General features: G+C 36.1%; 1 pseudogene; it reads right to left on the bottom strand.

Annotated features, from left to right (window-relative positions):
• Nucleotides 1–12308: 12308 nt before the first annotated feature.
• On the bottom strand, nt 12309–13437 carry LOC118995742 (serpin B6-like; annotated as a pseudogene).
• Nucleotides 13438–14710: the final 1273 nt, after the last annotated feature.

The raw sequence follows: 14710 nt of genomic DNA, 5'->3' as shown, positions 1-14710 counted from the left end.
TGGGCAGGATGAAGCAGGACAGTGTGAGATTTCATCAAACAAATTTAAAGTGGCATGCAATTTAAAACTTATTATTTGTATATTTCTGAAATTTTCTAATTAATATTTTCAGGTCATGACTGATCCTGGGTGGAACATGAAAAGAAGGATGGCTGTATACTCATTTGACATGGGAAATATTCATAAGCAGTTTCAAAAATAGTATATGTGATACAATTATCTTACTAAATGTATGTAAATTTACTCCATGCATAATATATTATATAATTAACAAAATAAATTTATAAATGATAGAAATTCCTGAATAATAAAAATATAATATGGTTATTAGTTTCCTCATCAATAAATGCAAATTTGGTTTTCCACAAAACTTATTCTATTTCAGAAACAATTAGGTTTTAGGGCCAACAAGCCATTTTTATTTTATTTTATTTTATTATGGAGAACATTTTTCTTGTATAATAAAAATCTTAGAATGCATATTCTGTTTTTTTGTGCCTATAGCATGTCAATAGTTTTAAAATAATAGTATATATAATCAATGTTCAATTTTATTCCTAAAAGATATTAAAATATTAATACAGGATTCTAGGAACACATCGGGGTCAACAGTGACATATTTTTTTTATTTTCCCCATATCACCACATAAAATACAATACAATAAAATGGGAAACTAGAAAATGATTGGACTTCTGCAACAAAACTTGTTAACAAGCACTCCCCATTAATACGCAAATGTAAGTGTGTAAAGACAAAAAACAGCCAAAATACCTGCATAGTATCAACAGCTTTGTAGAATGAAGGGAAAGATAAACTGATAATCTAAGAGATTGTGCTCTCAAGAGAGCCAACAGGAAGTCACTGGTGAACAAATTCCAATGGGAGAACAGCAACTGAAATAGGAGGCATTTCTCCCTATGAAGTTACACATGGAAAGCAAAATGTAAGGTCCAAAGCAATTAGAGTAGTCTGAACTTTGTTACTATTAAATCTCCTGCAAACTTAAAAAAGCTAACCTGGATCTCATTCTAAAAATTCAGAAAAAATGATTTTACATTAAAATGAACAGCAGAAAATACTGAAGTCAAAGATTCTTGAAAGTCACTTTGACAAAAAAATTAAGTCATGTAATAACATCTCCACAAACAATATAAACACTCCAGAAAATTATAGCCTCAAAACAAATAAAATCTGTAATTTACTACTTCAAAATACGCTCAGTGACAGAAATAACAAAACATTTTATTAAAGCATACGTCCAACATCTTTTTCTGAAGACAGAATCAATAATCGCTGTACATAGTCAAAGAGTAGCTTGGCTCATTAGCACCAACAGAAATTTCTTTATTCTATTCATTGTAATTATTTTCTTCCATTTCTTGTAAAAACCCCTTGCTCTCTCACCTTGTAATTAGGACACTGTTGGGTTTCTGCTTGAATCTGTGTTTCCACTATTGCAATTCTTTTTACTCCAAAATAAATTCTCAGTGCCTCTCAGAAAGAATAATAAACTAAATAAAAAGTAAGTTAGGAGTAGAAAATCTCAGAAATAACATAAAGAACACATGAAGGAAATACATAAATTTTTAATTGGAAATGAAGACTTTAATGAGAAGAAATGCAAGACTAAATAACCATTATATATAAAACCTTTAAAAATGTTAGATGAAAATGAAGAAAAAATATACATTAAAATAAAATGATTTGCTTCTTGCCTTTTGCCTTCCCTTCTTTTCCCTCCTTTTCCCTCCTAAATAATACTGGATATTGATTTGCAGTTGAAGGCCACCTAGTGCTTATACCTTGTTCTCTAAAAACTATACTACTGTTTAAATGTTAGGACTGCAAAACTGTCAAAAGGCACTGAAACTAGCTTCAAGTGGATCACAGTTGCCAAATCATGAAAAAATTTAAGAATTAAATAATTATAAAATACATTATAATCTATTAAATGAACTAGAAATTCATGAATATAGTCATGTAAAGAAATAGTAAATAAATATATAAATGAGAAAACTTCCTTTGAACTAGAATGTCAATAAGTAAATGCAGAGTGGAAGAATGGAATTCAAAAATCGTCATTTGTTAATCATTAAAATAATAATGAATTCAGGCAAAAATCTTTTTTTTTAAAGATTTTATTTATTTATTTATTTTTAGAGGGGAAGGAGAGAGGGAGAGAAACATCAATGTATGGTTGCCTTTTTGTGCATCCCCTGCTGGTAGTTAGCCTGCAAGGAACCGGTTTGCAACCCAGGCATGTGCCGACTGGGAGTCGAACCGCGATCGTCTGGTTCGCAGGCCCGCGCTCAATCCACTAAGCTACACCAGCCAGGGCCTCAGGCAAAAATCTTTAATAGATCATAAAACACATGATAAGTGATGAGGACCAGCATGTTTATATATACTCTCCTACAAAATGCTCATTAAATGAAAAAATAATAATTTTTAATAAAGAAATCTATCAACTATTACTTTTAAAAATGAGAAATATAGCATTATTTCTACAATATTCTTACAAAACTTCATAAATTGAATCTATGTATAAAAAATAAAGCCACCCAAATTGAGAGACATTTTACAAAATAACAAACCTATGATATTCAAAAACATTAAAATGATGAAAATCAAAGAATGACTAAATAAACGCTTGTCCATTGAAGGAGACTGAGCAGAAACAATAAATAAAGATACATGCGCATCGGGATGTTGGCAATTTTCTATGACTCTTTCACATTTTTGACACTCCTTGTGAACAGAGATACTGATGAAATTTGTTCTGTGCTATCTTTTCAAGGATGGTTGTATAACAAACAGCTTTGGGAGTGAGAGATCAAACTTTTCTTTGAGGCAGATAGCAGGTTTGCTAACAGGATAACAAATTTCAAGGGCAGTATTTCTCTACAGGGCAATGGTTCGGAAGGATAGCTTTCAGCACATTACAATAACACTGAGGATTCCTAGGTTCAAAATTTTTCATCTGTGGTGCAATCACCCTGTATCAGCAGTATCTTCCTAAGACAAACTGATACAGAGTGAAGCTGGGGGGCAGGGAGGGGGGGGCGGGGCGGCAAAGAAAAGATTTGGAATGGTGTCCAGAACTCAAAGTGAATAGGAATATTGGAGAGACATATAAGATGTCCTCACCCCTACCCCGAAGGCTGTTTTGTACAGCCACAGCCTTGCAGCTAATCCATGGCATGGTCATTTAACATATCTATAGCCTTCGGCGGGTCACTTGAATATGTTCAATGGCTGTGGCCAGGCTTGGAGCTCGGGGAATGAAGTCACTTCCCCCCAAGATGTAACTGGGGGGCAGGTCTCCTGAGTTACAGTGCCTGCATGGGAGCTTGAAGGAGATTGCCTCTAGGACATGGGGCCACACCTGCCCAGACTAACAATGGCAGCCCAGTAAACTAGTAATAATACAGAAATACTGGCAGGTGTAACTGATAGTGGGAGAAGTCGGAAATAGGGGTACAGAGGAAGATGGGCACGGGGGATTTAAACCCAGACACCACAGCCATTAGGGAGAGAGCCATGCGGTTTCAGCAGAGTTGGGATCCCCTCTTGCGGTGATGAAAGACTGAGCCATGTGGTTTTGGCAGAGTGCAGAACCCCTCTTTTCCAGGTGAAAGGGAAGACCAGGCAGCTTTGCCAGAATGGAGATCCCTGTGGCCAAGTGAAGAAGACACTCACTTTTGGTGGAGTGCGGACCCCTGAAGTTTTGGTAGAAGAGGCCCTTGCGGCTTTGGGGTGCTCCCTTTGGCCGAGTGGCCTGGAAAGCAGGAGAGACTTTGACTGGAACTTGGTACAAAGAACTCTTGCCAGTGGAAGGTACCACATGACTTTGGATTACTTCGAGATCCTGCCTGGACAGGCAACACAGCCCACAGTGCCAGCGACCTGAAAAATGGATGTGTGCTCTTTTCCTGATTTACAGTACCTGGAGTTGGGACAGTGGGAGAAGGGAGTGCTGTGTGTGTATGTATGTGTGTGTGTGTGTGTGTGTGTGTAGGTGTATACCTTTAAAGACTTTGATATTTTAAGGAAGGCATTAGGCCTGAATAGCATTAAATAAACATTTTGTTTCCTTCTCACAAATCTCTGGCATTGAGAGATGTCTTTCCAATTGACAACAGACACATGAGCCTAGTAGGTATTAGTATACCATCCTTGGGAGGGGCCCCTGTTGTTCTGTAGCAGTTTTTTGGCATCCCTCAGTGGGCCAAGTACCCCCCCTTGGACCTCTGTTCGATAACAAAACCATGTTCCTTTCATAAAAATTGGGAAGCATTATTAGCAGACACACAGAATAATGGCCCAGAATTGAGAGCTCAGAAATAAAACCACATGATATGGGTAAACAATTTTTGAGAAGGGAGCCAAAAACAGACAATGGAGGGGGGAAAAAGCCTCTCCAATAAATGGTGCTGGGATATTTGGAAAGCCACACGCAAAAGAATGAAACGAGACTACAATTTGTCACCATGTACAAAACCAAATCAAAATTGATCAAATATCTAAACATAAGGTCTGAAATAGTAAAGCACTAAATTTATAGACCTTGATCTTAGAGATTTTATGAATTTAAACTCAAAGGCAAGGAAAGTAAAGGTAAAAATAAATGAATGAGACTGTATCAAATTAAAAGCTTCTTCACAACAAAAGGAACTGCCAGCAAAATGAAAAGGCAACCAACTGAATAAGAGAAGATGTTGATAAAAAACAAGAGGTTAGTATCCAAAATATATTTTAAAAACTATATAATTCAACGCCAAACAATCCAATTCTAAAATGGGCAGAGGATGTGAACAGACACCTCTCCCAAGAAGACATATAAAAAGCCAACAGATATATGAAAAGATGTTCAACTTCACTATTAGGAAAATGCAAATCGAATCTACAATGAGATTCTAACTGACACTGATACAGGGTGCAGCCAAGAGGGGGGTCCCAGAAAAGGGATTTGGAATGGGGTCCAGAGCTCAGGGTATCCAGGAAATATTAAGATATCTTCACCCCCCTCCAGGTGCCAGTTGGGGGAAGGGACAAATGGAGCAGGGCCACTGAGAGCTGTTTTGCATAGCAACAGTTTCGCAGATAACCTCTGGAGTGGTCATTTAACATATCTATAACTTTAACTGGTTTCATAGATATGTTAAATAGCTGTGGCCACGCTCTGAGCCAGGGAGAAGGAAGTGGCTTCTACCCAGGATGTAACTGGGGGCAGGTCCCCTGAGTTACAGCACCTGTGTGAGAGCTTGGAGTTGATTGGCTCCACGCCATGGGGCCACACCTGCCCAGACTAATGATGGCAGCCCAGTAAACTTGTAATAATACAGAAATACTGGCAGGTGTAACTGATTGTGGGAGGAGTTGGAAATGGGGCTGCAAAGCAGGATTGGCACAGGGATTTAAACCCAGACATGGTAGCCATTAGAGAGAGAGCTACACGGTTTCAGCANCAAGAGTTTCGCAGTTAACCTCTGGAGTGGTCATTTAACATATCTATAACCTTTAACTTGTTTCATAGATATGTTAAATAGCTGTGGCCACGCTCTGAGCCAGGGAGAAGGAAGTGGCTTCTACCCAGGATGTAACTGGATGCTGGTCCCCTGAGTTACAGCACCTGTGTGGGAGCTTGGAGTTGATTGGCTCCATGCCATGGGGCCACACCTGCCCAGACTAATCATGGCAGCCCAGTAAACTTGTAATAATACAGAAATACTGGCAGGTGTAACCGATTGTGGGAGGAGTTGGAAATGGGGCTGCAAAGCAGGATTGGCACAGGGATTTAAACCCAGACATGGTAGCCATTAGAGAGAGAGCTACACGGTTTCAGCAGAGTAAGCGTCCCCTCTTGGAGAGGTGAAAGAGAGAGCCATGCAGCTTTGCCAGAATGGAGATCCCTGCATTCAGGTGAAGAAGAAAGACGCACACTTTTGGTCAGAGTGCTTTGGTAGAAGAGGCCCACACAGCTTTGGGGTGCTCCCTTTGGCCGTGTGGTCTGGGAAGCAGGAGAGACTGCCTGGAAAAATGGGTATAGAGAACTCTTGCCAGTGGACCATGAGAAGGTGCCAGATGATTTTGGATTAACTGGAGATCCTGCCTGGATGGCAACACAGCTCACGGTGCCAGCAACCTGAAACATAGACGTGTGCTTCTTTTCCTGAGATACGGTACGCCAAATTAGGGCAGGGGCAGAAGGAAGCTCTGTGGGCATCTGTGGTTATCCTAAAGTACTTTGATATTTTTATGGGGACATTGGGTCTCTAAGTCTATATAGCTTTAAATAAACCTTTCCTTTCCTTTTCACAAATCTCTGGCATTAAGAGATGTCTTTCCAATTGGCAGTGGACAGATGAGCCCAGTAGGTATTAGTATACCATCCTTGGAAGGGGCCCCTGTTGTTCTGTAGCAGTTTTTGGCCTCCCTCGGTGGGCCAAGTATTGCCCCCCCGCCGTGCCTTGGACCTCTGTTCAGTAACAACACCTATTAGAATGGCTATTATCAATAAGACAAGTGATAACAAGTATTTAAGAGGTTATGGAGAAAAGGGAACCATCATTTACTGCTGGTGGGAATGTAAACTGGTACAACCACTAGGGAAAACCGTAGGCAGTTCCTCAAAAAATTAAGACTAGAGTTAACATATGACTAACAATATCTCTTCTGGGTATCTACCCTAAAAAACTAAAAACAGTTATATTAATGATATTTGCACTCCTATATTCACTGGAGCATTACTCACAGTGAACAAGTCATGGGGAAAACGAGGTTCTCCCTTCACAGAGGACTGGATAAAGAATAATATATATATATTATATATATTATATTATATATATATATATATATACACAGATATATATATATATATGACCATATTTCTCGAGCATATGGTCCAGAAAGAATACAGCCATGTACGATGAAAAATAGAGACAGTTATTGAAGAAGATACCGGTACAAGAAACATTGTACATAGCACAATGATGCATTAGTCCCCTCCAAAGTAGGCACCTTAGGACCTCATACAGTTCTTTCAGTATCATTAGCAACTGCAGCACAGTGTTCCTTTTGCTCTGGTAGCAGAAGCTGTGGAACAAATTTTGTTATGACACATTTAAATCCACAATCCTGCATCAAAATCTTGGACACAGTAGTTTTTGGAAACCCCAGATCAACTTCTATTTCTCATACTGTCAGTTGACAATTTTTGTTGATTGCAGCCCATACATGATCAACATTCTCAGGTATTTTGCTTGTTATAGATATTAGATAAGGTCCGGATCCCTTTCAACAAATTCTCAATCATCTTTGAAGCATTTCTGTCACATTTTTATTTATGCTGTACTCATTGCACCATCCCTGAAAGCTTTCTGATCATCCAAATAATTTACACAGAGAAATGTTGAAGCTTAAGGCAAAATTTGATGTAGATTTATTGCTCTACTCACTCAGTCATTTTGAATGCAACAGCCACACAGTACACGTGCTCACTCAGCAGCATCTACCACCTCCTCTGACTAGTACAATGACATTGTCATTATTCCTGAATGTACATTAGAGTCCAACCTCCTTGACTGCCAGGTTACATTGATGTTGTGCAAACCATTCTCATTACATTAACAATGGCTGGATTTTTTTGGACAGACCTCATATACTATTGACCATGACTTGGTCATAAAATGAAATACTGACATTTGAAACAACATGAATTGACCTTAAGAATATCATGCTAAGCAAAGTAAAAATAAATTAGAAAAGATGGCACATATAACAGTTTAAATTAAATGGTATGAAATTAAAACAAAAACATTTAGCTAAGAGACTAGAGGGTTGTACTACAGAGACCTGTTTCAACAATATTTTTGACACTAATTTTTCAAATTTGTTCATTCTTTAACATCTGCATTTGAATTTCCTCATCTTTAAAGTATATACATTTCTTTGTGTTATTTCTAAGAATAAGTAAAGAAATCTATATAAAATGTTTGATACAGAGCAAAACCTCAAAAAATACTATTTTTTTACCAAACTGCTCCCTCCCAAATCATCCGCCAATATTATATCTTTCTTTACAAAAATAGAGTCTTGATCATTTTGTTCAACAATATATATTTATTTATAAAATTTGTTAATTTAAGAATGCAATATCAAAATAGTGTAAACAAATCCATGTTGTCCACCTGTGTCAACTTACATAGAGAAGCCTACAGAGGTATTCTCTGAAGGCTATGCTGATTAACCATTTAACTAGTTTTCTTTTCCCAGAACTCAAATTTTCAGATTAATTAAACTTTTCACTTTGAAGAAGTAAATGTAGGTGTCTTGCTCTTGTATCTAATACCTCCTTACTGAATTAGAGATATATAAATATATATGTTTCTAATGAAAAATAAAGTAACAAATAAAAATTAAAAAATATAAATATAAGCTTTAATTAAAATATACATATACCTTTATTTTAAAACCTTTTATAATATGTATCATTCAGAATTTTTATTACTTTAGGAAGGATTAGTCCAATTATTATTCCAGTCTTACTACTAAATATGTGATTTTTATTTTTTATTTTATTAGTTGACAAATTCATCTGAAACAACTAAATTTATACGTACAAGGGCATGAATAGTCTCATCTATGTGATTCTTATTTAATCATCTAGTTTTAAATACTCATACAAGACACCAAACATAACAAGATAGTGGCTAGACCTTATGTTTCAATTCATTACATTATTTTGTAATAAATGATTTATAATAAACTTCCTAAAATATATTTTAAAAAAGACTAGTATACTTTATACATTCGGTTGGCATCAGAGTTAAAATAAATATTGCACTGGCCTTTCATTTAGATATCTCTTCTAATGGTATATTATGAAGAGCATTAGTATTTTTAGAGAATAAAAGGTGTTTAAATGAGACAGTACAGGGATGTGAAGAGTGAAATTTAATACAAGTAATTATTTCTGAAACATTTTTAGCAATCATAAACATTTAAAACTCACTATTTAAATAGAAAAGTTAAAATTAAAAGAAATAAATTAAGAAGAAAGACAAGTTGAATAAACATGAAGCTCATGTGGCTTGCTATATTGTGAGCAAAAATGTCTTGTGACTGACCCAAGGTTCACATGGGTAGTGTTAGTATCCATGAAGCTGTGATAGGTTAACTTGCTAACTTGTAATTTTGATAAAATCTAAAAATGTCTCGACAAGGACAACTGTCAAAAATTGCATATGACCAGGGATTACATAATAATAATGTATCTATGTTAATTTTCTGATTTTGATATTTTTGTGTGATTTTGATATTTATTGTGCTTGTGTTGTGTAATAATTACATAGTCAATTATATGATGATGGCATTCACCACATAAAATACTTACATCCTGAGTTTAATGAAAAATTGTGCTTATAATTTTTTCTGTAAGTTTAAAATAACTTCAAAATTTTAAAGCTATACTAAAAACCTAAGTTCCAAAAAGATAAAATAAAAGCCTTAGTTCCAAAAAGGTAAAATAGATCCAAAAATACACTAGATATTAGGAAGCAAATAAAATCAAACACACAAATATTTTTCAGTTAAAAAAATCAAGAGTTGGAAGCAACCTAGATGCCCATGGGTAAATGACTGGATCAAAAAGCTATGGTACATTTACACAATGGAATTCTATGCAGCAGAAAGGGAGAAGGAGCTCCTACCCTTTGCAACAACATGGATGGAACTGGAAAGCATTATGCTGAGTGAAATAAGCCAGGCAGTGAAAGACAAATAGCATATGATCTCACTGTTAACAGGAATCTAAACAACAAAACAAACAAGCAAGCAAAATATGACCAATGACACTCAAATGCGGAACAGGCTGACAGGGTCCAGAGGGGAGAGGGGAGAGAATCACAGGGGGAAAGGGGATGGACTCACATGAACAAGTATAAAGGACACATGGACAATAACTAAGGTGGGGGGCAGAAATGGGAGGGAGGTGGGGAGCACTGGGGGGCAGGGCTGGGAATATAAGACAGAAAACTGTACTTGAGCAAGAATTAAATTAAAAAAATCAGTAAGAGGACAGAACAAATATAAAAGTTATATGCTTGCCCTGGCTGGTGTAGCTCAGTGGATTGAGAGAGGGCCTGCGAACCACACAATCGTGATTCAATTCCCAGTCAGAGCACATGCCTGGGTTGTAGGCCAGTTCCCTACAGGGGACTCATGAAAGGCAACCATACATTGATATTTCTCTCCTTCCCTCCCCCTCTAAAGATAAATAAATAAAATATTTTTAAAAAAGAAAAAATATTTCTTAAAAATAAATAAAATAAAAGTTATATGCTTAATAACAAAATAAAATGTAGAAATTAAATATTTTAAAGTGTGATTAAAATCACATATATCTGAGAATATTGAATAACAATGACTAACACACAAAAATGTTCTAGTTACTATATTGGCTTTTTCAAGTAGAAAAAAAGATTGGGTATTTGAGAAAACAGTAAAAAACCTAAAAGAAGAAGAAAACTAGATTGCAATCTGAATTTTTCTCTAGTCTTAATAAGAATACTTTTTCTGTATTTCTTTATAGTTTTTATGAACAAATTTGAGTGGTGTAAGATAATGGATAAAAGTATTTGGTATTTCAAGGAAAGAAAATGTGAGGTAAGTGATAGCTGTGTTAAAGTGGAAAAAGCAAATGAATAATTATAAGGTATTCAAATTCCTTGTGTTATTGAGAACCAAACTTACTTGTGTATAAAAAAAGAAAGATAATGACTATACACGTACACTCCCTAAGGCAGTCCTCAGTAGAGGGCTAAAATCAATGACTGGCCTAGTAGCAATGAACATCCATACCACTTAGATTGTAACACTGAAATACCACTGGCCCCTGTAGAGACTAGGACTTCTTGCAAAAATGGTTATTTCCAAGTCTGGAGCTGAAAATATTCAAGAAGAGCCTAGAAACATCTTATCATATTAGAAATTAAAGAAGTTACCGAAACTGCCAGTTATGACAAAAAAAAAAAGAATTAGAAACTATGTCTGAAAGATTTCCCTAGGCCAAAGTTGAGGGAATTTGAACTTCAGTAAGCATAATATTTGCAAATAATTGAAACCCATGATTGTATTTAAATAGTCTGTTCTTAATGATTTTATTTAAAAATTGGTGAATAGGTTACCTATGAAGAATAATAGAGAACTATTTTATTACTTTGAAAAATGGTCAATAAAGGAAATAATTAAGTATTTATCCTGACTTTCCTATATAAAGTAAATCAAGGAGTAATTAAATAGTAAATAAAGAAAGCAGATTTTCTTTTTAAAAATATTTTATTTATTTATTTTTAGAGAAGGGGAAGGAAAGAAGAAAGAGTGGGAGAGAAACATCAACCTGTGGTTGCCTCTCATGTGTCCCCTACTGGGGACTTGACCTGCAACCTAGGCATGTGCCCTGACTGGGAATTGAACCTGCAACCCTTTGCTTCACAGGCCCATGCTCAATCCACTGAGCTACACCAGCCAGGGCAGAAAGCAGATTTTCAAGGGACAGCCAAACTTATTGTCTGACGCTGAAAAGACAGCCATCATGGCCATTCCAAAGACCTTGGACCTGGGTCTGATCAAGCCTTCGGATCTGTATGCCACTTTGCTAGGAATACAAAGACAAATGTTGAACATTGAATATGCAATTGGCAAAATTCACACTGTGGGAAATCTTACATATTGCACTAAAGGCTTGGTTCAGATCCTTCAACTGTTACAGGTCAGGAAAGTGATTACTATAAAATACAGAACAGTGGGTCTGCTCAGGAGGAAGAAAGGGACTGTGATGGTAATAATAGGGTATATACATGGACATTTACAGACGCTGGCCAAGTTGTAGTATTTAATTAGGTTTTGTAGTTCAATGGTGTCTGCCTTAAAACAATTATGCTCTAAATATTTTTTGTGTGGCTGTATAGTTTTCTGTTAGTCTTACATGTATTACAGTAAAAGGATAAAATGAAATTAACTATATATGGGAAAATGAGATTATAAGAATAAATAAAAGATACAAAATTTTAATTAATCATGCACTTATATAAAAAGCTATAAACAGTAATAGATTATTTTGACTTTTATAATATAAAAATTTGGGTCTACTGACATATCGTGTATCTTTTTGGGGGGAGTTTCAAAATTAAGGCCTTTATTTTTGGATTGTCGCAAGGTTATTCTAGATTTCAGGCACCTTGTGAAGTGTCACCGGAACAGTGGGTCAGTAGGACACAGGAGAAAAGCTACATGCAGTGCAGGTCATTTACTCAAGGGAGGAGAATCCACCACAGAACAGAATACCATTGGCTTTGCTGTGCTGAATATAGAAAAGAAAGGGGTGGTCAGCACAGAACTTGCAGATGATTCCTGCAAGTCCAAACATCATGATGGTGGCAGTAGTGAATGTAGCCTCCTCTCCTTTCCTCATTGAGTTCCACAAAGGACTTATGTATGACCTTGGACAGAAACAGTTCTCTCCTGGACATTCCAGAAAAGTCTGCCCAGTCCTGCTCAAAGGTATCAGTCATGCCCAGAGAGTGAAGGATGTTCCTTGTGCCATAATTCTCTTGCAGTACGAATTGAGGGAGGAATTCTTTCAGATTTTCCTCATTCATCATATTTGGTCTTGTCCATTCTGGGAATTTCTTATAAGTAAATTGTCCACCATTTCCAGATCGTCATTTTCATCAGGAGGTAGGATTCATATTCAGCTCTTTGCCGACATTAGGCAGTACCACAATTTTGGTGACTGTATCTCCTATACAGGTCATATTAAAGGTAGATTTCTTAATCATTATTCCCACGGGTTTCTCTTCATTCTTACTCAGTTTACATTGTCTTTCCTTGGTCTACTGTTTGTTAAACCGATTATCACAATTATCACAATTTGAAATAGATGGCATTCCCAAGAACCAGACACATAACTTGATTAACTGAATTTAAAGACACAACTCTGTAATTTTACCTCCTGTCTTGTTAGTTGTCCAGATGTTTATGTCTTCTCCCCTCTCCTGTAGCTTTGAAGAAGTCAAGCTCTTCCAACCCTGCTTGGTAGAATTTGCATCAAAAATCTTTAAAAGATGAATTGAAATCATAAAACTTTTAGCTCATTTCCTCTTCCAAGTAAGTAATGCATACCAGTCCTTTTAACCTGGGTGAGAAGTGATTGGAAACCCTGAGAGATCTTCACCTCTGTCACCACTTTTACTTAACGAAAGTGCCCGCACCATCTCGGCCATGGTGTTTCCCTTGTCCATGGTCATGAAGACCATGACCAGGGAAGGGGAGATGCTCATGGGCAAGGCAAACATGTTTTTCAAGTTGTCCTCCTGCAACTTTTTCAAAAAGTATAAGGCAAAAGTGCCATTTGCTTCTGACAGAGTATCCAGAATGTAAGTCCCAGAGTGTCAGCGATGCAGGTGGAGCGAGCAGAGCAGTGGCCTGTTTATTTCTTAACAGCAACTTTAATGAAAAAATATATGAACATGAAGAGCAATTAATATTAGTGTGAGAATCACAAATTTACAGTAGTGAATGAAAGTTACAAGTTTTAAGGTAAGCAAGTAATGTGGTGACACAAATTCTATTCAGCAAAAATCAATAAAAGAAATACAATTAAATTTGTTAATCACAATGAGGAATTTTAGTCACTAGCTACTATCACAAAAATATTACGCTATATAGAAAATAAATGAATATAGAAAAGAAAAATTAATAGTCTAACTTATAAAACAGACTAATAAACTCATATGGTTTAAAATAAAATAAAGGCTTCAAATAGTCAACAGTTCAGAATGTTATTTAAGAATGGTATTCAACTAGAGATGAGTGATTAAAGAGAGAATTCACAGTGTAAGTAAAACCAGTAGAAGCACAGTAATACTGATAAAGAATTTGTAGCTTTTTGAGGTCTGCCACCATCCCATTGTGGTAATTAAAGGTGCTCTTCATTAAGTTTCAAATATACTTCCTGTTGAATAACTACTTTGTTTTGTGTAGGTTTAGGAAAAAAGAGAAAAGTATTTTCCTATTATGATTTTTTCTGTGGATGTGAGAAGATTTGTAAAGAGAAGCTCTTTATGTAATCATGGTTTTAATTAAACACGTAAATCAAATAATCTTTTAATACCTTGACACGCAGCATTCCACATGTTTATACTGCATAAATATAACAAGGAGAAAGATAACTAAAGAGGGGGGAATCAGTGTGAATTAACAAAAGAAAGGTACTAGATGAAAAGAAAAAGTAATGCAGAAAACAAAGTAAATGTACTATAAATATATAAAATATGAATATCAACTTCCTAAAATATAAGCAATAGACTGAAAGTATTAGGTTTAATAAAGGTATAGTTTGTTGGGATTAGTTTGATCAGATATTGATCAAACTAATTAAGATAATAGATGTTAAAAGCAGGGGACCACAAGAATGCCAAATATCTGAATTATTATTATTATTTTTTAAAGATTTTATTTATCTTTAGAGGGGAAGGGAAGGAGAGAGGGAGAGAAACATTAATGTATGGTTGCCTTTCACGCATCCCCTGCTGGGAGTTGGCCTGCAGGGAACTGGCCTGCAACCCAGGCATGTGCCCTGACTGAGAATCGAACCGCGATTGTCTGAGTTGCAGGCCCGCACTCAATCCACTGAGCTACACCAGCCAG

Source organism: Sturnira hondurensis, unplaced genomic scaffold (genome assembly GCF_014824575.4).
Source record: "Sturnira hondurensis isolate 20B ecotype Veracruz unplaced genomic scaffold, ASM1482457v3 Scaffold0010428, whole genome shotgun sequence".
Lineage (NCBI taxonomy): Eukaryota > Metazoa > Chordata > Mammalia > Chiroptera > Phyllostomidae > Sturnira > Sturnira hondurensis.
The sequence above is the reverse complement of the archived record's forward strand: the minus strand, read 5'-3'. Positions and strand labels throughout refer to the sequence as shown.